This window comes from Mus caroli, unplaced genomic scaffold (genome assembly GCF_978045245.1).
Source record: "Mus caroli unplaced genomic scaffold, Mus_caroli_1 scaffold_2, whole genome shotgun sequence".
Lineage (NCBI taxonomy): Eukaryota > Metazoa > Chordata > Mammalia > Rodentia > Muridae > Mus > Mus caroli.
In genome coordinates this window covers 140,697,055-140,724,814 of record NW_028227257.1, presented here as the reverse complement: position 1 = coordinate 140,724,814, position 27,760 = coordinate 140,697,055, and positions in this window count along the sequence as shown.

Sequence of the window (27,760 nt, the reverse complement as noted above, 5' to 3'; positions counted from 1 at the left end):
ATTTGCATTTCGCTGATTACTAAGGACTTTGAACATTTCTTTAGGTGTTTCTCAGCCATTTGAGATTCTTCAGTTATGAATTCTTGGTTTAGTTCTATACCCCAGTTTTTGATTGGTTGTTTGTTTTTTCTGTTGATTAACCTCTTGGGTTCTTTATATATTTTGGATATTATCCCTCTATTGTATGTGGCTTAGTGAAGTGTTTTTTTCCCAATCAATATGTTGCCAATTTGTTTTATCGACTATGTCCTTTTCCTTACAGAAGCTTTCCAGTTTTATGAGGTCCCATTTATCAATTTTGATATTAGAGCTTAAGCCATTGGAGTTCTGTTTAGGAAATTTCCCCCTGTACCAATTAGTTCAAGGCTCTTTCCTACTTTCTCTTCTATTAGATTTGGTGTAACTGGTTTTTTGTTGATGTCCTTGATCCACTTGGATGTGAGTTTTTTACACAGTGACAAATATGGGTCTATTTTCATTCTCCTACATACAGAGATCCAGTTAGATCAGAACCATTTATTGAAGATGCTTGTCTATTTTCATTCTCCTACATACAGAGATCCAGTTAGATCAGAACCATTTATTGAAGATGCTTTCTTTTTTCCATTGTATATTTTTGGTGTCTTTGTCAAAGATCAAGTGACCGTAAGTGTGTGGTTTTATTTTCGGGTCTTCAATTCTATGCCATTGATCAACATGCCTGTCTCTTAAAAAGAAAATATTTTGACTTATATATTGTGTTATTTATTCATTCAGTGCTTTACTCATTAGAATGTGGAAATTCTGTCTGTTTTGCAAACTTGAAATTTGTCACTTGATACAATAACATCTAGAAAGACATTTGTAAGTTGATGATATTTGAGTATGTTTAGTTGTATTAGATTGGCTAATATCCCCTTAGCAAAGACTATGTGATTGGCATATAGTCCCATACAGGTGCCATGTTCAATGCTGTTTTAATCTGAAATTTATATTCAATCTGTAGTTTGAACTTTAATAATTAATTAGTTTAATTTAGTAAAATACCTTATGGAGATGCTGTTCTCTCTTCAAATTCCATTTTTAGGGAGCAGTTTCTGCACAGGAAGAACTATTTAAGATTCAGGTTCATGCAAATTCCCCGCAGCAATCATCTTTTATTTGCAGTATTTCTAGTGTACACATTAGTTACTTTCCTATTACTGAGACATTTTGACATCTTAGCATTATACATTACAGAATGTGTGAAATTAGCATAATATTTTTCATGTCTTTTGGGGAAAAAGTTATCTTTCATCTAAAGATCAGGAATAATGAGCACTTAGTCAAATGACATTCTACCTTACAGTCCAACGTGAACCCAATTTGAAGGTCAATTTCTTCCTTTCTTTGTTAATAACAAAGCAATTCATCTAGTTTGTGGTCAGATCGCTAATGGAACCTCAATTATAGTCTTTCCAATTGGTTAAAACAGACAACATTTCATTTTCAAGAATCGTCACCTGCGGAGGATTTGTCAGTGCTTCCATTATGTTCAGGTGCTAATTGAAAGCACAGTTTCTTCACTATTACAGAACAGAATAAAATTATGATTCTAGAACAATGAAGTCTACACTTAATATTTTATAGATATTATCTGTATTTTTCTGACACATAACGACATGATTGGTAAAAGTGAATTGTTCACCACCCTCTCACATTAAGAAATGGCTACCACCAAAGTCAGTTATATGTGAAAGAATCAGAAAATATATAGACATATTTTCAGTTCTGGCTTGTGAACAAACCATAAAGTCTGGGTGAGAACATCACATGACAAGAGTAAAATGTGTATAAGTCACCCAAGGAAGTGTCTTGTGGATGTGAACTAGCAGCAATGCTGAAATCAGCTGATGACTAATATCTGTTCTGAAGAATGCAATTAAGAGGTTAAAGTGTATCCTGGTCACAGTTTCCTGTACACCAGCTCCATCACATCCAGAAAAGGGAACAGTAAGCAACACTTAGCATTATGGTAGAAGTAGAGTTTATGGTTAGTGTAGATTTGGATTCTGGAGTTAGATGGTGAATGCAAACACGAAGAACTGGGGAGAAACTTCTTTGCCAATCACTTTACCAGGACCACCATTCTCTATCCTTCTGTAATTATGTCTGTTCTGAATCTTCAAGAAATCTCAGCAACATAGCTTTACTTGTGGGTTTATTTGCTGCCTGCAATCCTAGATCATAGCCCAGACCAGCTTACTCAAGTCGGCTGATATTTTAGATTCCATGTAGCTCACAGTCCCATAGTAATCCAAGATACATGCTTGAAAATATACAGGTCAGTTACCGAGACCTCACCTGCCATACTTTATTCATATTTAAAGCCTTTCTTACAATGTCCTCCTACTCTTAGTTTTAATTCAGGATTTCTTCTTTTATAAGGCAGCCTTCTGACCACATGTGTTCTAGGAAACATACACTTTCTCTTAAAAAAAAACTATAAGAGTTTTAATTGAACATTCATTCTAAATTAATTAAAACAACATACACCCAGTTTGAACATTAGAACAGTTTATAAATGTGATTGTTTGCCTTTTATTAGGTAACAAATTTATTTAGGTCGATGTCAATCTAGCAAGGAACCTAGAAAAACATGTTGAATATAATTTATTTCCATAACTATAAGACAACCTGAACAAAAATATAAAGAAAAAATAAGTGGTGCTGGTCTGGCATATAAATTCTTGATGTTTCAGCACTTTCTAGCAGTTCCAACATTTTATTATAATATTTGACTTTTTACAATAATTTTAAGGTATCATTGGTTTAAAATCCTGCTTCTTAACTTAGGCAAAACTTCCTAACAGTAGTAAATAACACTATCAAATCCCAATTTTTCTCTTGCTTTCACATTTTTATAGTTTGTGGTAATAAACGGTTAACCTCTACTGCTTATGTCTTTTATTGTTGATATTATCAGTTGGCTACTTACTTTTCTCATCTGAGGGAAGCAACACATATGACTTCTGATTCATATTTACTGTTAGTTGAAGTCAGAAAAGCTTTCTGCCCTCTCAAAGAGGGCAGAAACGTCGCCTTGCCACTCTCCTCTGTTAGGAAGAACAAGAAATAAAATAAAATCACCAAATGATTTTGCCATTTTCAGCCTGTAGCTCTCATTAGAACAGTTGGTACAATCAGGCTGGTAACCTGGTCATCGTCTTCCGTGTTCCCACACATGTTCCTTCCGTGCAGTTTGCTGCCTCTGGAGACTCACCTCCATTGCTTCTGTCTGAAAATATACTGCTCCAACGTTGACAGCTTTTAGCCCCTTCTTTGAGAAATTCTTTCCATGTATTTTTCTCCTATAGTATTTATATATGATACCAACATTTTAAAGTGTTTGCGTTTCTTACCTTTTGTTTTATCACTTTCAGCTAGACACGTAAAATTATGTAAGAAAATTAATTTTTCCTCCATTACATTTTCATGTCTCTTGCTGCTCCCTGTCGCTATTCTTTAGGATATTCAGCATGCATTTAACTTCCAAAGCAGGTGCTTAGATTATGGTGTATATTATTTTATCATGACTGGATTTATGTGTATGTATTTTTGCCTCATCTGGATTCTCTTGATCCATATCTTCACAGCTTTTGGGTATTTTATTAGAATTTGGGAGAACTCTATTCTTACAGAGTTCCTGAGATTTCTTTCCAATACTTACATAGAACAGTTTTCAACTACCTGAAACTCAAGCTTCAGTGTGATTCTATGCCCTCTTCTGACCTTTGCAGACATCTGCATTCTCATGCACAAACACTCAGAGCCATAGGCATACACATAATTTTTTTTAAATTTTTATTTATTTATTTATTTATTATATGTAAGTACACTGTAGCTGTCTTCAGACACACCAGAAGAGGGAGTCAGATTTCGTTACGAATGGTTTTGAGCCACCATGTGGTTGCTGGGATTTGAACTCTGGACCTTCAGAAGAGCAGTCGGGTGCTCTTACCCACTGAGCCATCTCACCAGCCCAATTTTTTAAAATTGTATATAAAAACACAAGGGTAAGTTTTAGATTGATACAGCATTATGTCTTTGTTGCTTTCAAAATTAGTTTTCTTTCATTTCTTTCATAACAGTAATTTAAATTTTAATTGTTTTTTATTTGTAGTGTTTCCTCCACCACTTTTTTATTCTTCAATTTGATATGTAAGTTGTATTCATGATTCAGATAAACCTTTGAAATCCACAGTTTGGTAAAAAGGAATGTCAATTTATTTATATTTCTAGTGCAATACTTTTCTTTCTGTTGTTCTGTTAAATGGCATGATCAAAACCAACTTTGGGAGGAAAGGGTTTCTTTACCTTAAACTTTCAGGTAAAATTGAGGGGAATCAGGGCTTGTGCTTGAGGCAGGATCTAAAGCAGAAATCATTAGAGTGCTTACTGGCTTGCCCAGATTCTTCCCTTATACAGCCCCATTGCTGCTCAGGAATCACACCACCTACAGTGATCTAAGCCTTGCTACATGAATTTTCAATCACAAAAATGTCTTACAGAGTTGCCTGCAGTCTTTTCTGATAGAAACAATTCCAAAGTTGATGTCCCCCCTTCCTAGATTATTGTAGCTAGTGTCAAGTTAACAAAAACAAATCAGTATAAGTGATGCCTTGTCTGCTTAAAACACATATTACTATTCAAGCATCTATTTTTCTTCCCTGTTGGTCCCCAGTGTCTCACATTAATGTCATAACATACAATGCAGTTCCGCTCTAACTGTTCCATACTCTTGAAAACATTCAATATTTTAATTGTCCAAATTCCCTTTTGAAAAAAAAATCCAGGCCTTTGAAATGTGAGCTTTGCTTATCAAATAATCCATATATTTTCTTAGTCTCAGAAAGAAGAACAGGGAATAGTTATAATCAGAGCTAAGCAAACCGTAAGTCCAGAAATGCATGTAGCTCAATGTCATACATTTGGACTCATGCATGATCTGAGCTCCAAAGACTTAGACAATTGGGGAATTGTCTTTGAGTCTATTATCCACAGAACACACAGCTTCTCTCATTGACTCAGGCTGGCTTCACTCCTTGTCTGCTGCTATCCTTGGTGGATATCCTACAATTCTAACATTTTCAATATGCTGAGGCTTTCACTGAAAGCAAAGCTACACATTGACCAGTGACTTTTGTATTCTCCTCAGGGATTCTCTGACCATGATATACAGTGTCAATCCTCAGACTCTCTCAAAAACCCCTTCATGCCTCCAAAGCTGGTGCTATGTGGGAGATTCTTAGACATTACCAAGTTCATCTCTCAGCTTGAGCTGCAACTCAGGCCCCTTTGGACTACAGATTTGAGTGCTTATACTAAGGAAATATTTATCAGATTTTGAGTTAACAATGCTGGTATTTTATTAATCACAGTTGAATTTTAACCTCCAGTTAGACCACATATATTGTCCCACTGAAACAAGGTTTCTGTTAGAAAGGAACAAATAAAGGTGACAAGGATATAAAGAAAAACAAAATGACATCTCCAGAAGCAGGATTTTTCTGTAATCAGAACAACTGAAGGGCTTGCTTTATCTGCCAGAAGTGAAATTTTATCTGCAGACATCTTTGGGTTTAAATAACAGAAAAAGGGGAAATGTGAGCATAGAAGTATTCACCTACAGGACAGTTTTCCTGAAGCACATTTGTAGGTCATTTCCCCTGCTATCTAAATTCAGTAGATACCAGCAAGTTCAGTATTTAGGTTTCTTATGAGAAATAATCACAGATGTTATCAGTCAAGTCAACTTTCCAGTCCAAAGCATATAAGACCACTTGATCTTTTAGGTAATTAACCATTTAGTTTCACTTCCATAGATTTTTAAATTCAAATATAGTACAAATTAAAATTTGGTATTTGCTTCCTTTCACCTTCACAACCCAGGTCTCTATTGTCTTTATTTCCCTTAACGTCCTTATAAACTCAAGATAGAACATTCCACTAAGTTTTGTGCACTCAAGGGCTGTTCAATCTGAAGTTTCAAGAGCATCCTCTTCCACCCACAAGAGAGCATAAAAGCTTCATGGTCATGCCCATCACAACAACAATCCAGTCTTTGGTACCACTTTATGTTGTAGTTTGGTTCTATTGTTGTGAAAAATATCATGAATAAAAGTAACTTGCACAGGAGAGAGTTTATTTGGATGAGGAAGCCAAGATAGAAGCACAGCTTCAGGAAGAAAATAAGAACCAGGATCCTAGTATGGTAATTTCCTGGGAGGTTTTACCAACACAGATCTAGATACTCAGCCAACCATCAGACTGAGCCCAGAAACCCCAATGGAAGAGCTAAAGGGGAGAGCTGAAGGGACTGAAGGAAATGGCAACCACATAGTAAGAACAATATCAACAAGCCAAGCTACCCAGAGCACCCAGAGAAGAAGCCACCAACTAAAGAGTATACAAAGAGGAATCTATGACTCCAGATACATATGTATCAGATGATGGCCTTATCTGGCATCAATGGGAGTGGAGGTTCTTGGTCCTGTGGAGGTTTGTTGCCCCAGTGTAAGGATATGCTAGAGTGGTGAGATGGGAATGAGTGGCTGGGTGGAGAAGCGCCCTCAGAGAGGGAAAGGGGAGTGGGAGAGGGCGATACAATGGGGGTTGGGGATGGGTAACAGGAAATGGGAATATCATTTGAAATATAAATAAATAAAATGATTAATTTTAAAAAGAAAAATATATATTATAGCTTATGATAATATCAGATCAAACCTAATAAAAAATGATGACTTTTAATCCCAACGGCAACAAAGAATGTAAATAATATCTAGCATTACACAAAAGCATTATTATATCCAAAGATGTTATAACATAAATGCATTAATGTTTACACTAACTTCTGAATAGAGAAATAAGTTATTCTTCAAAATTGAATAAGTGTGTTTGTCTTTTGCTACATAAAGTTTTTTTTTCAATTTATAGTAACCAATACTTTAATATAAGTCTATGTTTATTTTCTTTTTTTATTAGATATTTTCTTCATTTAAATTTCAAATGCTATCCCAAAAGTCTCCTATATTTTCCCTAGCCCTGATCCCAAAACCACCCACTCCCGCTTCCTGGCCCTGGCATTCCCCTATACTGTGGCATATGATCTTCACAAGACCAAGGGCCTCTCCTCCCATTGATGGTCGACTAGGCTATCCTCTGCTACATATGCAACTAGGACTATGTTTTTAAGGATCTTGTAAACATGAGCCCAGTTTTATCTTAGAAACATACAGATAAATATTTTTTCCTTTATAATGTATGGAATATGTTAGTATCAACATGTCATATGGTTCTCTACCAAAATAAAAAAGTGGCTTGAACATTTTTTATACATCAGGTATAAAATTATAGTCAAAATATTTTCCTTCCTATTAATGAGGAAATTGAAACTCACCCTTTTCAAAAGCATACTCTTCAGAGCTACAACTAAACTGAAAGCTATCTCTCCGAGGACAAGATTTCTTGATGCCCAAGAGTAACTCACAACCTTCAAAATGAGAGAAATAGCAGTCATACCCAACCATAATGCCTATAAATCGCAATAACCAGCTTGGCACTATAGCCATAATTGGTAATCAAAACTTGTTGAACTGGACTTCAGATCCACCCAGTAAAAGGGAAATCATGCCCTGTACTGGAAACCTAGCCAACTCCCCAAGACTAATAAATTTGTGGACCTTGAGGCAGGACCCACAATTACTATTCTACTAACCAGCATAATATCCAATTACATTTTAAACATGTATCTTATACCCACAATAAAGTAAATTCCTTGCCTCTATTAGAGGAAACTTGTCTTTACAACAAATGGAAACCATTACAAAAACAAAAGCAAAAACAAAAACCAAACGAACCAGTCAATCAGCCAACCAAACAAACAAACAAAAAGTCCCAAGAATCAAGGTTAAGAGTCATGGAATCCCATCCTAAGGGATACATCTGTAACACAGCAACTCAAGTACCCAAAGCTTACAGATCATTGAAGAAGAGGATGAAGACAAATTAAAAGAGACAGAGGATTTGGTAGATCAGTATAAGATTGTGTCTTCTAGTAATGACTTACTAACATGACTGCATAAATATGAGTTGAACAAGGACATTATCATTATTTAGGCAAAAAGTGGAAATGAAATACCCATGAGGCCTCAACCCTACACAGAACCACAGGCAACTAAGGAATTCTAGGGGTGAGATTAATAGTCGTTCCTACAGAAAAGCACACAAAGTAGTTATCAAATACCAAATAGCTCTAAAAACATATGTACAATAAAATTATACAGATGAAGGAAAATCAAAGTGTGGATATTTTGATTCTTCTAAGAAGGAGGAACAATATACCCATGGAAGGAGTTACAGGGACAAAAGGAGCAGAGACTGAAGGAATGACTATCCAGAGACTGCCCCATCTGGGGATCCATCCCATAAACAACCACCAAACCCAGACACTATTGCAGCTGCCAAAACGATTTTGCTGACAGGAGCCTGATATAGCTGTTCTGCCAATGCCTGGCAAATTCAGAAGTAGATGCTCACAGTCATCCATTGAACAGAGCATAGGTTCCCCAATGAAGGAGCCAGAGAAAGTACCCAAGGAGTGAAGGGGGTTGCAGCAGCATAGAGGAACAACAATATGAACTAACCAGTAACTCCAGAGCTCCCTGGGACTAAACCACCAATTAAAAAAACCAAAACAAACAAATAAAAAAAGACTCATGGTGGGACTCATGTCTTTAGCTGCATATGTAGCAGAGGATAGCTTAGTCAGTCATCAATGGGAGGGGAGGTCCTTGGTCCTGTGAAGGTTCTATGCCCCAGTATAGGGGAATGCCAGTGCCAGGATATGAGAGTGGGTGGGTTGGGGAATAGGGGGAGCAGAGATGGGAAGGAGGAGGGAATAGGGGATTTTCTGAGGGGAAACTAGGAAAGGGGATAACATTTGAAATGTAAATAAAGAAAATACCTAATTTAAAAAAAAAAGAAAAAGAGAAAAGAATCTCAAAAAAAATACAGATGAGCTCATTATATTTACATGATTAAGAATATGTGTTCTTGTATGTATTCATAAATTATGCAACAGCATTTACTTCAAAAGAGGCTATGACTTTGGAAGAGGGAATAGAAGTACATATGAGAGGGTTTGGAAGAAGGAACACGATGGGAGAAAAAACGTAATTATAATTTCAAAAGATAAAATGAATAGCTAAAGATTAAAAAATTTATAACCTTTTTGCTTCTGATTGTAGGACTGTACTAACTTCATAGCTTGCAGAATAATTTGGAGAAAGGATTTCCATGACAGAAATTATGTCCTGGCAGTTATTAAGAACAAACAAAAAGATTAGCACTGAAAGACTCGATGGCAAATGGTGAACATGGACAAGACATGACTTATCACTCTTCTCTGAAAATTCTCATTGTCAAACAAAAAATACAGGAGACAATGTCATAGATATAGATGTGATGAAAAGGTGTGTACATTTTTTGAGCAAAAAAGTATACTGCGGAGACATATTACAAATGATTCTAACATTATTAAGAAAGAATATAACATTATATAACATTTTTATGTAACATTGATCAGTGAATAGTAGCCATGGTTAAAGGATCGTGGGAACAGTGTGAATATTATACAAGGACTAAGAGTTCTAAGCCTGATAATTAGAATATTTTGTTGTTTGGAAACATTTAGGATCTGTATCCTGCTGGTGAAGTATGTCCCTGGGAGCAGGATTTGAGTGATTAAAGCATACTTACTATTTACTATTACCTTGCTTGCTATTTCCAATATGCTCTCTGTTTTGTACTAATGGTGAAGGATGTGAACTCTCAGCTTTCTGTTTCCACTGTTATGCCTTCTCATCCTGGTGGGCTCTTATCTCTCTGAAAGCATAAAGCAAAGCTCTTTCTTATATAAGTTGCTAAGGTGTTTTATTGTAGAACTGAAATGTAACTAAAGTAACATACAGATAGATTGTGTGTCTTGATTGACTTTAGTGTCAAGTAACTTAAAAATTTAGTTACACAGTGAACAATTGTCAACTTCTTATATTTTCAATATAACTTTATGGAAGAAAGATGATAAAGATATAAACATTTGAGAAAATCCTGCTAGTAGCAAATATGATCAATTCTACTTTATATGAGTATATAATTACTACAAATCAAAGCTTGAAAACTTGAAGCAAATATATAAATGTTAAAAGCTAATTTTATTATATCTAGAAAATGCTGGAACAGTATATATCTGCTTGTATACCCTAAAAAAGACATACATATGGACAGTGGCTGTAACACAATAAGAGGAGTAACAGGGTATTTTATGGAAAACATAAGTATAGAGATTTATATTATTACTGTCAACATGAGAACAGTCCATATGAGATATATTTGTTAGGTCACCTGTTTTAAAGGAAACACCATGCTAAATAATGTATATAGGAGCGTTAATGAAATAAAATGTGTACTCTCAGAGTTTACCTTGTAGATAAAAACAAAGTTATATAAAAAAAATGGACAGATGGTATACTGTCACCTATTGCTAAAAATAACAAAGAAAATGATGACTGAAGTCAGGATAGAAAATGGTTCAAGATATTAGTGTATGTAGTGATCAGGAATGATTTCTACAAAGATGTAGCATTAGCATCTAAACTGGGTGTGAGTGAGGTAGGGAGAGGACATTATGGGTGTGTTAAGGGATAGCCATGGAGAACAGTGCATCTGAGTGGTAAGAAAGAACATAAATCAGTAAGAGGTGGGGATTCCATACGATTCTATACTAAGCCATTTTGACTACAGGTCATAATAGTGTGTGGTTTGGATTTTATTTTGAACAATAAAGTCATTGCAGTATTCTAAAAGGAAAATGACTATCTATCTATCATCTATCTATCTATCTATCTATCTATCTATCTATCTATCTATCTATCTATAGAACAGGTTTCTCTGTGTGGCCCTGGCTGTCTTATAGCTCCCTCTGTAGATAAGGCTGTCATAGAACTCACAGAAATCCACCTGCCTGTGCCTTCCAAGAACTGGCAGAAGACATGTGCCACCAATGCCTAGCTTACTGTTTTATTTCTCTAAAATACACATATTGAAAGAACACCATATATTTATAACAACACAACAACCTATTGTAAAAACTAAAAGGAGGGGCATTTCTACTGGTGATACAAAACTGTTAAAATCTATTGTTTAAAATAACAAAACAAATGTTTCTCTCACAATTCTAGGGACCAAAGTTCAAAATAACTTTTGCTGAGTCAACTTTTGGTGACTACAGGTTAGCCTCATTCTAGGGATGCCAGAGATAACCCCTTCAAAGTTTGTCCCACCTTTGTGAGACCTCTCTGTTTCATCAGTCAAAACTGCTATTTCTGATGTCACTCTGCACACAGCTTTTTTTTTTTTTTTTACTTGTTCTCCATCTTTCTACTGTATGAGATTCCATCTAGGCAAGTCAGTATAATCTATCTCAAGATCCTTCACTTAATCAATTCTCTAAATAAGTAAATAGATAAATAAATAAATAAATAAATAAATAAATAACCTTTGCTTTGTATACAGCAACTTCAAATTTTAGAAATTCCATTGTGACTTTTACAGAAGCAAAAATTTCAGCCTATCAAAGAATAATTGCCCCAAATCTTCTGCAAAAGTCTACACCAAATATAGAAGGAGTAAAGTGTAGTAGGGGAAACTGGGATACATTTAAGTTCCATTAGATCTGGAATGTGGTGTAGGTCTATTGGTAGATTACATAGAGACTTTGGTACAGTTAGAGGGGAGTCAAGGTGATGCCAACAATAGTGACGTGAGCAACTGGGTGATCATCGGTGCCACTGACGTGATGGGATGATAAGACAGGCTCTTCGATGGCATATGTGTGATGGGTTGTTGTTTAATAATTTTATTATTTTGTAAAACTTCATACATTAGCATTGTATGTGTCACTAGTGTCCCTCCATTTCCCCTTACATTTCTCATTCTCACTTATCCTTTGTCTGTCTCCTGAAATTAATGATCTCTTATTATTGTTAAATATACATGAATGTATGTGTGTATGCACTTAGGCATATATAACATGCTGAGTACATTTAGCTTTACATGTATATACGAGTGTGTATGTACTAAGAACTGACCACTATATACTAGAAAATCTTTGTTGGTGCTTGAAGCTGAAAGATACTGGTCTGAAAGATACGCTGAAAGATACTCTTAGCAGACATTAACAATCTATAATTCTCTCTCTCTCTCTCTCTCTCTCTCTCTCTCTCTCTCTCTCTCTCTGTGTGTGTGTGTGTGTGTGTGTGTGTGTGTTGTGTCTGTATATATGTGTTTGACCATGTAAATTTTCACTTGGTCATATTGGCAAGCCATTTGATGCTGTCTCATTTGGTCTTGTCTCAAACATACTGTTGAGAGTTTCTATGTGCAAATTCTTTTGACTTATACTCAGTTTGAGGCTTCCATTGAGCATCCAATTAGACACCCACATTAGCATTTCATAGACAAGGAGTTAGTAGTGTGCCAGCCATTATAACATTGATGCTGCTAACACCACAGGGCAGGGTGCAATTATCTCAGCATAAATTAAAATAATGCAAGGTAAATGAATGAGTCACACATTTGTGTACTACCCTTTGATGCTGGTGAACTAAGATAGTAGTCTAATGTTCCCAAAGCAGAAATATGATTTATAATATTATTTATTTTCACTCATGCATGCCTAATTAGTTCAGATAGAAGTCACTAAATCTAGCAAAGATTTCACCTAATCATTTATATTTATTTAACAGAGAAACATTTTCAAAGTACACATTGCTAATAACGATTTGACATGTTCAAAAAGTTCCAGCAGAAAGAACCCAATGATTTTGAATGCTACTCTCAAACTGATCCAAAATATCAGAATTCAAAATGAAAAGTTCAACAGCATCCCATTATCTTCAGATACTCTTTTGTCCCCTAGCTAATGGTTTTGACAACTCTTAGAGCAACTCTTGGAAAGATACCATCTCTAATTACATAATTACAAACCTAGGAATTAACACTAAAGTCTTCATTACCATCTTTTCATGGTCCTTTTCTACAGCTACTTATTGCATATCAATTTTACATTCTGTTGAGCTAAAACTTGTCACACACAATTCTATTTTGTTATACCTTTTAACAGAATAAATCTGCTTCAAAATGCCTTCATTTAATTTAGCATATTCATTTTTTTATTTGTGAATGTGAGAGCTAAATATTGGCAATTTCAGCCTAAAAACACAGGCCTATTAAGCTCTATGTGTAATGAATGGCCTTTCTTCAATGATGTACGAGTTGCTCTAGTTTGTACTTGGCATACTGCTGAATATAAACAAGCTATATATAGAATTTTCTATAGTGGTTGCTTTATTAAATCAAATTTCATATATTTTAATGTTTATACTAGATAACAATGCAATAGCACACTTTATTTGGAACTTTAGACAATTTATATGCTGAAGGCTTAAGAGGAATCACATGAGTAAAGTGGCCAATTACAAAGTCAGTTCCCATGTAGCAGACAATCTCGTAGGACAGGCAAACTGCACAAGACAAAAATATGTTTTCCAAAAAGTCATATAATCAAATAAGAAGATCAAGTTGCAATAATAATTTGAAGTAAATTCACTCCTATCTGCTACATTTTGAATGAGCATAAAAGCATAATCCAAGAACAATTTCATGTTTTGTTATTTTTTTAAAGAAACTTGTGTCAGAAGACTCCCATCTTAGTTTCTTGTGGTTTTCTCAGAAACCTCCTCATATGAACTCTATTCTTGGACAGTTTTTCTTCAGCTAAGAACTTCCCTCTTCCAGGTATAGAACACCAAGCCTGCAAGTGAAAACTGTAGAGACACTCTAGCTTTTTATAATTATAAATTAACTGTAGATTAGTTAAAAATCAAACATAGCACAAAATTGCTTGTATGCAACATAACAAAGGTAGAAACAAAAATGAATGGAAAAACTTCATATTTTGTCAAATACATTAAGAAGCTTTCAGGTTGTGTCAACTACTCCATTATTTTCCTGTTACTTTTTTTTTTTTATAGGTTTTCATCAAGTGATTAATTAAAGATACTAACAATGTTTATAGTTTGTGTAGCTGCCATAGAGTATCCATCTCTATAGTCTCACACATAAAACAGCAGTTACTATGGTTCAAAAGTTTAGAGAATTAAGACTTGAAGATTCATTTGCTTAAGCTTTGATTCTTATTAAATAACTCAGAGACAAACACCCATTGCTTTCTGTAAATCTTTTTGTTTTTATTTGTATATTCTGTGAATTTTGAAAGTATTTTTTACCTATTACCAGCCCCCACATATAGACAATACCACAACCACCACTAAAACAAATTGACAAGATTTACCAATAATTGATCATTGTTGTCTCTCAATATGAATGGCCTGATAAAAAGATACAGGCAAACAAAATGGTCCAAAAGCATCCTTCTGCTGAATACAAAAATATAGGAAACATACTTTGGTATCAAATGTATACATTACCTAAGGATAAAGGGTTGTAAAAAGGCATTCTAATCAAAGGACCCAAGAAACAGCCATTGTAGCTACTCCATTATCTAAGAAAATAGTCTTCAAAACAAAATTAAGCAAAAGAAAAGGTCAATTCATACTCACCAAAATAAATCTCCACCATGATGACTTGTCAATTTTTAACATCTATGTTAGAAACACAAAGACACCCACATTTGCAAGGGAAACACCACTCAAGATTAAATCATACATCAGCCCTCATACAATAATAATGGAAGACTCTAATACCTACACTCAGCTATGGAAAAGTCATCCAGACAACAACAAAACAGCGAAATAATAAAGCTTACAGAAGCTACAACAATAGAAACAACAGAAAGCCTACAAACTCATAGAAACTTAATAACTCTATACTGAATACATCCTTGATCAAGACAAAAAGAAATAAAGATTTACAAGAATTTATTGAATATAAATACATAACATACTCAAACTTATGAGACACAGAGAAAGTTGTGTTAAGTGGAAAGATCATAGCACTAAGTCCCTTCATAAAGAAATTGAAGAGATATCATATTAGAAACTTAATGACATACCCAAAAGCTCTAAAGCAAACAGAAGCAAGCTCACACCAAAGGAATAGACCACAGAAAATAACAAAACTGAGGGGTGAAATCAGTAAATTGACTTATAAGAGAAAGAGTTGATTCTGGGAAAAAATCAACAGGAGAGACAAACCCTTATCCAAAATAACTAGAAGGAATGGAAGGAATATTGATATTAACAAAGTAAAAACAAAAAGGGAGAAATAACATCAGAGACTGAGGAATTTCAAAGAATCATTAAGTCATACTTTAAAAAAACAGTATTCACAAAATTGGAAAATCTAAAAGTAATGACATAATTTTCTTGGTAGTTACCACTTATTAAATTTAAAACAAGACAAAATAAACAGCTTAAATACACCCATAACCCCTAAAAAATACTAGTAATTACTCAAAATCTCCCAAACAAAAGAAGGCAAGAGCCAGATGGTCTTAATGAAAAACTATAACAGCTTTTCAAAAATCATTTACCTCAACTACTTCTCAAATTATTCCACAAAATATAAACAAAATGGATATTGCAAAATTCACTTTATGAAGTCATTATCAAACTGATACACAAAGTATAAAAAGATTCAGCAATAACAACAACAATAAAACCCTACAGACCAATTTTTCGTATGAAAATAGATGCAAAAATATTCAATAAAATACCTGCAAACTGAATCTAATCCACCATCAGAATGATAATCTACCATGATCAAGTAGGATCCATGTAGAGATGGTTCAACATATAAAAATATGTCAAAGTAATCCACCATATAAACAAACAGAAAAAAAACCCACACATGATTATTTTGTTAGACACTGAAAAAGCCTTTGACAAAATCCAACACCACTTGATGATAAAAGCTTTGGAGAGATTAAGGATAAACATAACAAAAGCAATTAACAGAAAACAATATCCAAACTCAAATTAATTGAAGAAAAATCAAAGCAATTCCATTAACATTGGAAAAAATCCAAAGCCATCCACTCTTGCTATTTCTATTATAAATAGTAATTGAATTCTAGCTGGGGCAATATAGGACATATGAAGGAGATCAGGGGGATAAAAATTAGAAAGAAACCAAAGTATCATTTTTTAAAGCATATAATATGATAGTATATATGTGACCCCAAAAATTCTACCAGGAAACTCCTACAGCTAATAATCCCTTAGGGAAGGGATTGGATAAATGATTAAATAATGAAAATTAGTGGCCTTCTCATACCCAAAGGACAAATGGGTTGTGAAGGATAGCAGGGAAACAACATCCTTCACAATATCCACAAATGTTATAAAGTATTTTGGGGTAACTCTAATCAAGCAAATGAAATCTATGTTAGACAAAAAAAAAATTGAAGTTGTTTTAATAAGAAACTGAAGAAGATACTAAAAGATAGAATGATATCCTATACTCATGGATTGGTAGGTTTAACATAGTGTAAATGACGATCCTATCAAAGGCAAACTATAGATTCAATGCAAAATTCTAACACTATAGTTTACAGACCCTGAAAGGCAATACTCAGTTCCATATGGAGAAAACAAAAATCTGGGATAGCTAAAATGACACTGTACAATAAAATGACATCCAAGGGATGACCATTCCTGATTCCAAGGTATACTGCAGAGCTATATTTAAAAAAGAAAGCAAGAAAGCAAGCAAGCAAGCAAGTAAACAAGCAAGCAAGCAAGCGAGCAAGGAAAAAAGAAAGAAAGAAAGAAAGAAAGAAAGAAAGAAAGAAAGAAAGAAAGAAAGAAAGAAAGAAAGAAAGAAAGACAGACAGACGAACCTTCATGGTCATAAAGGCAGACAGGTTGATCAATGGAATTGCAGATACAGACATAAATCCATACACCTAATTTTTGACCAAAAAAGCCAGAAATGCACAATGGACCAAAAGGCTGAACTTTTAATAAGTTTATAACAAATGGTGATGGTATAACTGGATGTCAACATGTAGAAGAGAACAAATAGATCCATATGTATTATCCTGCACAACAGTCAATTCCAACTGGATCAAAGACTTCAGACATACAATCAGATACAATAAACTTAATAGAATAGAATGTGGGGAATATCTTTTAATGCATTGACTTTGGAGATAACTTCCTGAACAGTAGACTTATGTTCAAGGTCCTGTGAAGACTTGATGCCCTAGTGTAGGGGAATGCTAGGATCAGGGAGCAGGAGAGGGTAGGTTGGTTAGCAGGGAAAGGGTGAAGGGAGAAGAAGGTATTTGGAGGAGAAACCAGGAAAGGGGATAACATTTGAAATGTAAATAAAGAAAATATCTGATAAAATGAATGAATGAATGAATACATAAATACATAAATAAGAACAATTATCAATAAATGGGACCTTATGGAACTGAAAAGGTTATATAAAGCAAAAGACACCATCCATAAGACAGACCAGCATCTTAAAGACTGAGATAAGATATTCCCTAGTATCTAATATCTAATATCCAAAACACATAAAGAATTCAAAAAATTGGACAACACAAATAACCCATGGGGGTACAGCTCTAAAGAGAGAATTCCCAATAGATTATCAAATGGCTGAGTAACTTTTAAAAAAAAAATCACACTGAGTGAGGTAACCCAGATCCAGAAATACAAACATGGTATATACACACTTATAAGTGGAGATTATCTCATTAGTAAAGGATGAGCATTCTAGAATTCATAGGGCCAGAGCAGCTAAGCCATAAGGAGAGTTCAAGTGGGGCTGCAGGGATCTTCCTGAAAGGAAAGGGGAAAAGAACAAATTTTTGCGGTTAGACTGTAGTCAGATGTGGATGAGAAGGGGGCGGGGTTCAGGCAAGGTGGGAAAAATTAAGAGACAAAGTGCTAGGAGATGTGACTGAAACTGAGGGAAATTTGGTGGCAGATGTAGAAACCTAGTGCAGTGAAAATTCCCTGAAATCTACGAGAGTGACCCTATGAAAGTCTCCTAGTAATGAGGGATACTGAGTCTGAACTGGCCATCTTCAACAGACAGGCAAAGTTCCCAACAGTGAGAATCAAACATCAACCCACTCACAAAATCATTGACCAAATACTATTGACAACTAACTAACCAACTAACTAACTAACTACTCAGTGAACAATTGCTCTTTATATTCTGTTATATTCATAACTAATTCATTGATTGGTGTTTAGCGCAATTGTCATCAGAGTGGTTTTGTTCAGCAGCTGATAGGAGTATATGTAGAGACTCACTAGTTGAAGCCAGGAGAACTTTGAAGAAGAGTAGGAAGAAGGATGGAATCAGAATGGTAGGAACACGAGCCATAGAATCAACGAAGCAAGTTTCATGAGGGTATATAGAGATAAAAGGGACTTTCATAGACCCTGTATGAGTCTGAGCTAGGTCCTTTGCATATACATTATGGATGTATACCTTGGGTTCTTGTGGAACTTTTAAAAGTGAAAGTGGGGGGATCTTTCATGCTTTTCCCTGTACTTAGAACCACTTTTCTCCTACTTGTTCGCCATGTCCCGCTTTGGTATGGGGGTTTGTATCTAGCCTTACTGCAATTTGATTTTTTAATGCCATGTTCAGTTAAAATCCTTGAGAGACCAGGTCTTTTATTTATTGTTTTTTTTTTTAAAGGAATAAGGAATTCAAAGAGGTGTAAAGCTAGGGGAAAGTGAAGGTGAGGAGTGGGTGGAAGGAGTGGAGGGAGAGGAAACTGCAGTCTGGATATAACATATGCAAAGAATAAAATACAAAACAAAGCAAAACGACAGCAATAACAAACAAGCAATCAATTGTGTTCAAGACAATAGCAAGAAAGTAAATTATTTACAATAAATATTACTATTATTTTTTTCTCAAGGGATAAAATATGCCTTGGGTAGAAGCAGAAGCGTAAAGGTAATCTAAAATAACAAAAAACAAAAAAAAATCAAAAAACCTTCTCCCTCAGGTACTCCAGCCTGACTGCTTCCTCCTGTCATTTTTCTGCTGGATGCTTTTAAACCCAGTTTATGGAATTAGTCTGATGCTTTTCTCTGCTACTTGCTATTTTTTCTTTCACATTTGCTAAGGGCTTTAATACCCAGAAACATGTTCTATTCCTTATTGTTACAGACTATTCAATTATCGGGTAAACTTTATCTGAGTATGAGGACAAGGGATATAGAGGATAAAGAAATCTTGTTAGAATATAGGATTATGAACGATGCTATTAAAACATTCATTTCCATGTTCTAGAGAGGCTAAGGTTAGAGACTAGAAAAACGATTTTTTTATATATATTAGATCACTGCATAAGACTCAATAGATATAATCTAAACCCTGGAGTTTTCAATTTCCTATAATATAAAAAATCTTTTCCTTCATTATCATAGTATTAGCTAGTTAGGCCCGAAGATCAGCTTTCTCTTATTGGCATGTAGTACTGTGTCTAGTTTGCTGATTTTGTGTAACATAACAAGTATGTTCTTCTGGGACTTCCTTGTCCCTTGTAGAAATCTGACTTTGTGTTATCCACAAGGTAAAGAGATGTAATCGAAGGCAAAACTTGAGCTGTTTCTTTATTGTGGTTTTTCAAGACAGGGTTTCTCTGCATATTCCTGTTTGCCCTGGAACTCACTTTGTAGACCAGACTGGCCTTGAAGTCATAGATTTGCCTGCCTCTGCTTCCTGAGTTCTGAGATTAAGGTGTGCACTACCCAGCTAAGCATTTTTTTTCATTTCTAATAAAATTACCCAATCTTCACCAGAAATACAATTTTATTTTATTCTACATATTTGAATAACCTTGATATCTCTAAATTTTACTTCTCTTCTCAGAAAACAAGTGCTTTTGTCTATTAGTATGTCTGTAGGGGTAATAATATATATTTTAAAACATAGATTTAGGGTTCCAGGACCCCGCTGAGTGTATTCTGCACAAAGGTAAGGGATCCGACCGGCCTGAGAACGCTTTACCTGAGCATCTGCAGCAGACATCTTGGTTCCGGGACCCTGCCGGGTGTATTCTGCACAGGCCCCAGACTTCCAGCCACCTTCCGGGCCGGAGGAAAGGGGTCTGAGCAGAGAGGGAGCGCCTAGCCTGAGCATCTGCAGCAGACATCCTGGTTCTGGGACCCCGCCAAGTGTATTCTGCACAGGTGAGAGTACTGAATACAGAAGCTAAAAGCTTCTGGGACAGGGGGAAGCCACAGAGCTTCTAAGGTAGCCCCCTTTTTAGGCCCCAGACAGCTGGCCAACTTTCTGGCCAGTGTTTAGGGATCCAACCACCCAGGAACGCTTTGCCTGTGCATCAGCAGCAGACATCTTGGTTCCAGGACCCCGCCGAGTGTATTCTGCACAGGCCCCTGACATCCAGCCACCTTCAGGCCAGTGGAAAGGGGTCTGAGTGGAGAGGGAGCACATTGCTGGAGCATCATCAACAGACATCTTGGTTCCGGGACCACGCCCAGTGTATTCTGCACAGCCCCAGAGATTACCAGATGACGAAAGGCAAATGCAAGAATCCCACTAACAGAAATCGGAACCACTCACCATCATCAGAACGCAGCACTCCCACCCCACCTAGTCCTGGGCACCCCAACACAACCGAAAAGCTAGACCCAGATTTAAAGCATATCTCATGATGATGGTAGAGGACATCAAGAAGGACTTTAATAATTCACTTAAAGAAATACAGGAGAACATTGCTAAAGAGTTACAAGTCCTTAAAGAAAAACAGGAAAAGACAACCAAACAGGTAGAAGTCCTCAAAGAAAAACAGGAAAACACATCCAAACAGGTGATGGAAATGTACAAAACTATACTAGACCTAAAAAGGGAAGTAGACACAATAAAGAAAACCCAAAGTGAGGCAACGCTGGAGATAGAAACCCTAGGAAAGAAATCGGGAACCATAGATGCGGGCATCAGCAACAGAATACAAGAGATGTAAGAGAGAATCTCAGGTGCAGAAGATTCCATAGAGAAATTCGGCACAACAATCAAAGAAAATACAAAACGCAAAAGGATCCTAACTCAAAATATCCAGGAAATCCAGGACACAATGAGAAGACCAAACCTACGGATAATAGGAGTTGATTAGATGGAAGATTTTCAACATAAAGGGCCAGCAAATATCTTCAACAAAATTTTAGAAGAAAACTTCCCAAAACTAAAGAAAGAGATGCCCATGATCATACAAGAAGCCTACAGAACTCCAAATAGACTGGACCAGAAAAGAAATTCCTCCCAACACATAATAATCAGAACAACAAATGCACTAAATAAAGATAGAACATTAAAAGCAGCAAGGGAGAAAGGTCAAGTAACATATAAAGGCAGGCCTATCAGAATTACACCAGACTTTTCACCAGAGACTATGAAAGCCAGAAGAACCTGGAAAGATGTTATACAGACACTAAGAAAACACAAATGCCAGCCCAGGCTACTATACCCGGCCAAACTCTCAATTACCATAGATGGAGAAACCAAAGTATTCCACGACAAAACCAAATTCACACATTATCTTTCCACGAATTCAGCCCTTCAAAGGATGATAACAGAAAAAAAAAAAAAAAAACAATACAAGGAAGGAAATCACGCCCTAGAAAAAGCAAGAAAGTAATCCCTCAACAAACCAAAAAGAAGACAGCCACAAGAACAGAATGCCAACTCTAACAACAAAAATAAAAGGAAGCAACAATTACTTTTCCTTAATATCTCTTAATATCAATGGACTCAATTCCCCAATAAAAAGACATAGACTAACAGACTGGCTACACAAACAGGACCCAACATTCTGCTGCTTACAGGAAACCCATCTCAGGGAAAAAGACAGACACTACCTCAGAGTAAAAGGCTGGAAAACAATTTTCCAAGCAAATGGCCTGAAGAAACAAGCTGGAGTAGCCATTCTAATATCGAATAAAATCAACTTCCAACCCAAAGTTATCAAAAAAGACAAGGAGGGACACTTCATACTCATCAAAGGTAAAATCCTCCAAGAGGAACTATCAATTCTGAATATCTATGCTCCAAATCCAAGGGCAGACACATTCATTAAAGACACTTGAGTAAAGCTCAAAGCACACATTGCACCTCACACAATAAAAGTGGGCGACTTCAACACACCACTTTCATCAATGGACAGGTCGTGGAAACAGAAACTAAACAGGGACACAGTGAAACTAACAGAAGTGATGAGACAAATGGACTTAACAGATATCTACAGAACATTTTATCCTAAAACAAAAGGATATACCTTCTTCTCAGCACCTCACGGGACCTTTTCCAAAATTGACCATATAATTGGTCACAAAACAGGCCTCAACAGATACAAAAATATTGAAATTGTCCCATGCATTCTATCACACCACCATGGTCTAAGAATGATCTTCAATAACAACATAAATAATGGAAAGCCATCATTCGCATGGAAACTGAACAACACTCTTCTCAATGATACCTTGGTCAAGGAAGGAATAAAGAAAGAAATTAAAGACATTTTAGAGTTTAATGAAAATGAAGACACAACATACCCAAACCTATGGGACACAATGAAAGCATTTCTAAGAGGGAAACTCATAGCTCTGAGTGCCTACAAAAAGAATCTGGAGAAAGCACACACTAGCAGCTTGACAACACATCTAAAAGCTCTAGAAAAAAAAGAAGAAAATTCACCCAAGAGGAGTAGAAGGCAGGAAATAATCAAACTCAGGGGTGAAATCAACGAAGTGGAAACAAGAAGAACTATTCAAAGAATTAACCAAATGCAGAATTGGTTCTTGGAGAAAATGAACAAGATATATAAAACCTTAGCTAGACTCACTAGAGGGCACAGGGACAACAACCTAATTAACAAAATCAGAAATGAAAAGGGAGACATAACAACAGATCCTGAAGAAATCCAAAACACCATCAGATCCTTCTACAAAAGGCTATATACTCAACAAAACTGGAAAACCTCGACGAAATGGACAAATTTCTGGACAGATACCAGGTACCAAAATTAAATCAGGATCAAGTTAACGAGCTAAACAGTCCCATATCCCCTAAAGAAATAGAAGCAGTCATTAATAGTCTCCCAGTCAAAAAAAGCCCAGGACCAGATGGGTTTAGTGCAGAGTTCTATCAGACCTTCAATGAAGATCTAATTCCAGTTCTGCACAAACTATTCCACAAAATAGAAGTAGAAGGAACTCTACCCAACTCATTCTATGAAGCCACAATTACTCTGATACCTAAACCACAGAAAGATCCAACAAAGATAGAGAACTTCAGACCAATTTCCCTTATCAATATAGATGCAAAAATCCTCAATAAAATTCTTGCTAACCGAATCCAAGAACACATTAAAGCAATCATCCATCCTGACCAAGTAGGTTTTATTCCAGGGATGCAGGGATGGTTTAATATACAGAAATCCATCAACGTAATCCATTATATAAACAAACTCAAAGACAAAAACCACATGATCATCTCGTTAGATGCGGAAAAAGCATTCTACAAGATCCAACGCCCATTCATGATAAAAGTCTTGGAAAGATCAAGAATCCAAGGCCCAGACCTAACCATGATAAAAGCAATCTACAACAAAAAGTAGCCAACATCAAAGTAAATGGTGAGAAGCTTGAAGCAATCCCTCTAAAATCAGGGACTAGAAAAGGCTGTCCACTTTCTCCATACCTATTCAACATTGTACTTAAAGTCCTAGCCAGAGCAGTTCGAAAACAAAAGGAGATGAAGGGGATACAAATTGGAAAAGATGAAGTCAAAATATCACATTTTGCAGATGATATGGTAGTATATATAAGTGACCCTAAAAATTCCACCAGAGAACTCCTAAACCTGATAAACAGCTTCGGTGAAGTAGCTGGATATAAAATTAACTCAAACAAGTCAATGGCCTTTCTCTACACAAAGAATAAACAGGCTGAGAAAGAAATTAGAGAAACAACACCCTTCTCAATAGTCACAAATAATATAAAATATCTTGGCGTGAATCTAACTAAGGAAGTGAAAGATCTGTATGATAAAAACTTCAAATCTCTAAAGAAAGAAATTAAAGAAGATCTCAGAAGATGGAAAGATCTCCCATGCTCATGGATCGGCAGGATCAACATTGTAAAGATGGCTATCTTGCCGAAAGCAATATACAGATTCAATGCAATCCCCATCAAAATTTCTACTCAATTCTTCAACGAATTAGAAAGACCAATCTGCAAATTCATCTGGAATAACAAAAAAACAAGGATAGCAAAAACTTCTCAAGGATAAAAGAACCTCTGCTGGAATCACCATGCCTGACCTAAAGTTTTACTATAGAGCAATTGTGATAAAAACTGCATGGTACTGGTACAGTGACAGACAAGTAGACCAATGGAATAGAATTGAAGACCCAGAAATGAACCCACACAGCTATGGTCACTTGATCTTTGACAACGGAGCTAAAACCATCCAGTGGAAAAAAGACAGCATTTTTAAGAAATGGTGCTGGCACAACTGGTTGTTATCATGTAGAAGAATGCGAATCGATCCATTCCTATCTCCTTGTACTAAGATCAAATCTAAGTGGATCAATGAACTTCACATAAAACCAGAGACACTGAAACTTATAGAGGAGAAAGTGGGGAAAAGCCTTGAAGATATGGGCACAGGGGAAAAATTCCTGAAGAGAACAGCAATGGCTTGCACAGTAAGATCAAGAATTGATAAATGGGACCTCATGAAACTGCAAAGCTTCTGCAAGGCAAAAGACACTGTCAATAAGACAAAAAGACCACCTACAGATTGGGAAAGGATCTTTACCTATCCTAAATCAGATAGGGGACTAATATCCAATATATATAAAGAACTCAAGAAGGTGGACTCCAGAAAATCAAATAACCCCATTAAAAAATGGGGCTCAGAACTGAACAAAGAATTCTCACCTGAGGAATACCGTATGGCAGAGAAGCACCCGAAAAAAATGTTCAACATCCTTAATCATCAGGGAAATGCAAATCAAAACAACCCTGAGATTCCTCCTCACACCATTCAGAATGGCTAAGATAAAAAATTCAGGTGACAGCAGATGCTGGCGAGGATGTGGAGAAAGAGGAACACTCCTCCATTGTTGGTGGGATTGCAAGCCTGTACAACCACTCTGGAAATCAGTCTGGCAGTTCCTTAGAAAAATGGACATAGAACTACCGGAGGATCCAGCAATACCTCTCCTGGGCATATATCCAGAAGATGTTCCAGCCGGTAAGAAGGACACATGCTCCACTATGTTCATAGCAGCCTTATGTACAATAGCCAGAAACTGGAAAGAACCCAGATGCCCCTCAACAGAGGAATGGATACAGAAAATGTGGTACATTTACACAATGGAGTACTACTCAGCTATTAAAAAGAATGAATTTATGAAATTCCTAGCCAAATGGATGGACCTGGAGGGCTTCATCTTGAGTGATGTAACACAATCACAAAAGAACTCACACAATATGAATTCACTGATAAGTGGATATTAGCCCAAAACTTAGGATACCAAAGATATAAGATACAATTTGCTAAACGCATGAAACTCAAGAAGAATGAAGACCAAAGTGTGGAACACTATGCCCCTTCTTAGAATTGGGAACAAAACACCCATGGAAGGAGTTACAGAGACAAAGTTTGGAGCTGTGATGAAAGGATGGACCATCTATAGACTGCCATATCCAGGGATCCATCCCATAATCAGCTTCCAAACGCTGACACCATTGCATATACTAGCAAGATTTTGCTGAAAGGACCCAGATATAGCTCTCTCTTTTGAAACTATGCCGGAGCCAAACAAACATAGAAGTGGATGCTCACTGTCAGCTATTGGATGTATCACAGGGCTCCCTATGGAGAAGCTAGAGAAAGTACCCAAGGAGCTAAAGGGATCTGCAACCCTATAGTTGGAACAACATGATGAACTAACCAGTACCCCGGAGCTCTTGTCTCTAGCTGCATAAGTATCAAAGATGGCCTAGTTGGCCATCACTGGAAAGAAAGGCCCATTGGATTTGCAAACTTTATATGCCCCAATACAGGGGAATGCCAGGGCCAAAAGAATGGGAATGGGTGGTTAGGGAAGTGGGGGTGGGTGGGTATGCGGGACTTTTGGGATAGCATTGGAAATGTAATTGAGGAAAATACGTAATAAAAAAATATTAAAAATTAAAAAAAAAAGGATGGACCATCTATAGACTGCCATATACAGGGATCCATCCCATTATCAGCTTCCAAACGCTGACACCATTGCATACACTAGCAAGATTTTGCTGAAAGGACCCAGATATAGCTGTCTCTTGTGAGACTATGCCGAGGCCTAGCAAACACAGAAGTGGAAGCTCACAGTCAGCTATTGGATGGATCACAGGGCTCCCAATGGAGAAGCTAGAGAAAGTACCCAAGGAGTTAAAGGGATCTGCAACCCTATAGGGGGAACAACATGATGAATTAACCAGTACCCCGGAACTCTTGTCTGTAGCTGCATATGTATCAAAAGATGGCCTAGTCGGCCATCACTGGAAAGAGAGGCCCATTGGACACACAAACTTTATACGAGCCAGTACAGGAGAACGCCAGGGCCAAAAAAAAAAAAAAAAAAAGGGAATGGTTGGGTAGGGAAATGGGGGAGAGGGGGGAGGGTATGGGGGCTTTTGGGATAGCATTGGAATTGTAATTGAGGAAATATGTAATAAAATATTAAAAAACATAGATTTAAAAAGAAAATATCTTGGTGCAACATATACATATTCCGTAAATTATTATAAAATTACTAAAGTGCCTTTAAAAAGTGTCTGAGATTACCTTATTCCTTTATGTAAAGACTTCATCATTAAATTTTCTACTATTTTAATGCAGTAAGTAGTTTAAATTTAAATTTAAAAGAGAATATATTGGATGAACAGTTTTATAATATCTGTGTTATCTACCTATCAAGTTACTGAAGACAAAATATCTAATGGAAACAAACTGAGTAAAGAAAGAGTTAATATGCCTCCTAGTTTGAGAGGATTCAGTCCATCTGGGTGGGAAAGACATGAGGCTCTCCAGTAATGGGAACTTGTGGCAGCTGGTTATATCACAATGCTAATCAAGAAGAGAGACTGGAGCCAAAGTCCAGGCCAGGGCCTGGCCTATAGACAAGAAAGGCACCAATAATATCTACTGTGAGAAATATACATTCTCCGCTTAACTCTGCTTAACATTGCTAAATGTGTCATAACATGTTACACTATGCCTCCAGCTGGTGAGGACATGCACATCATTCTCAAGAAGTTTTCGGGAATATTTCATATCCAACCTACAGGAGCAGCATTTGATTAATTATATATTTTAATTATTTAATTGTGGAACTTGTTTAACAAATTTTCTTAGAATGAGAAATTGAACTATTTGAATGCTGTCTCCACAAGTAGCAAAAACACTAGTACTTGGCTTATAAAAAGAATGCATTAAACTTCAAAAAGTACAGCTTAGGTGTCATTTATGTCCAATGTTCTCTCAACAGTAGAATATGTTATCTTTTCCCCAGTAGCTTCAGAATTTCCACAGTTTCAAAAATCCTCCCAAAAAAAGGAGTGTACAGTGTTTGAGAATGTAAAGCAAAAAATGGATTATGACAAGTGTGTTA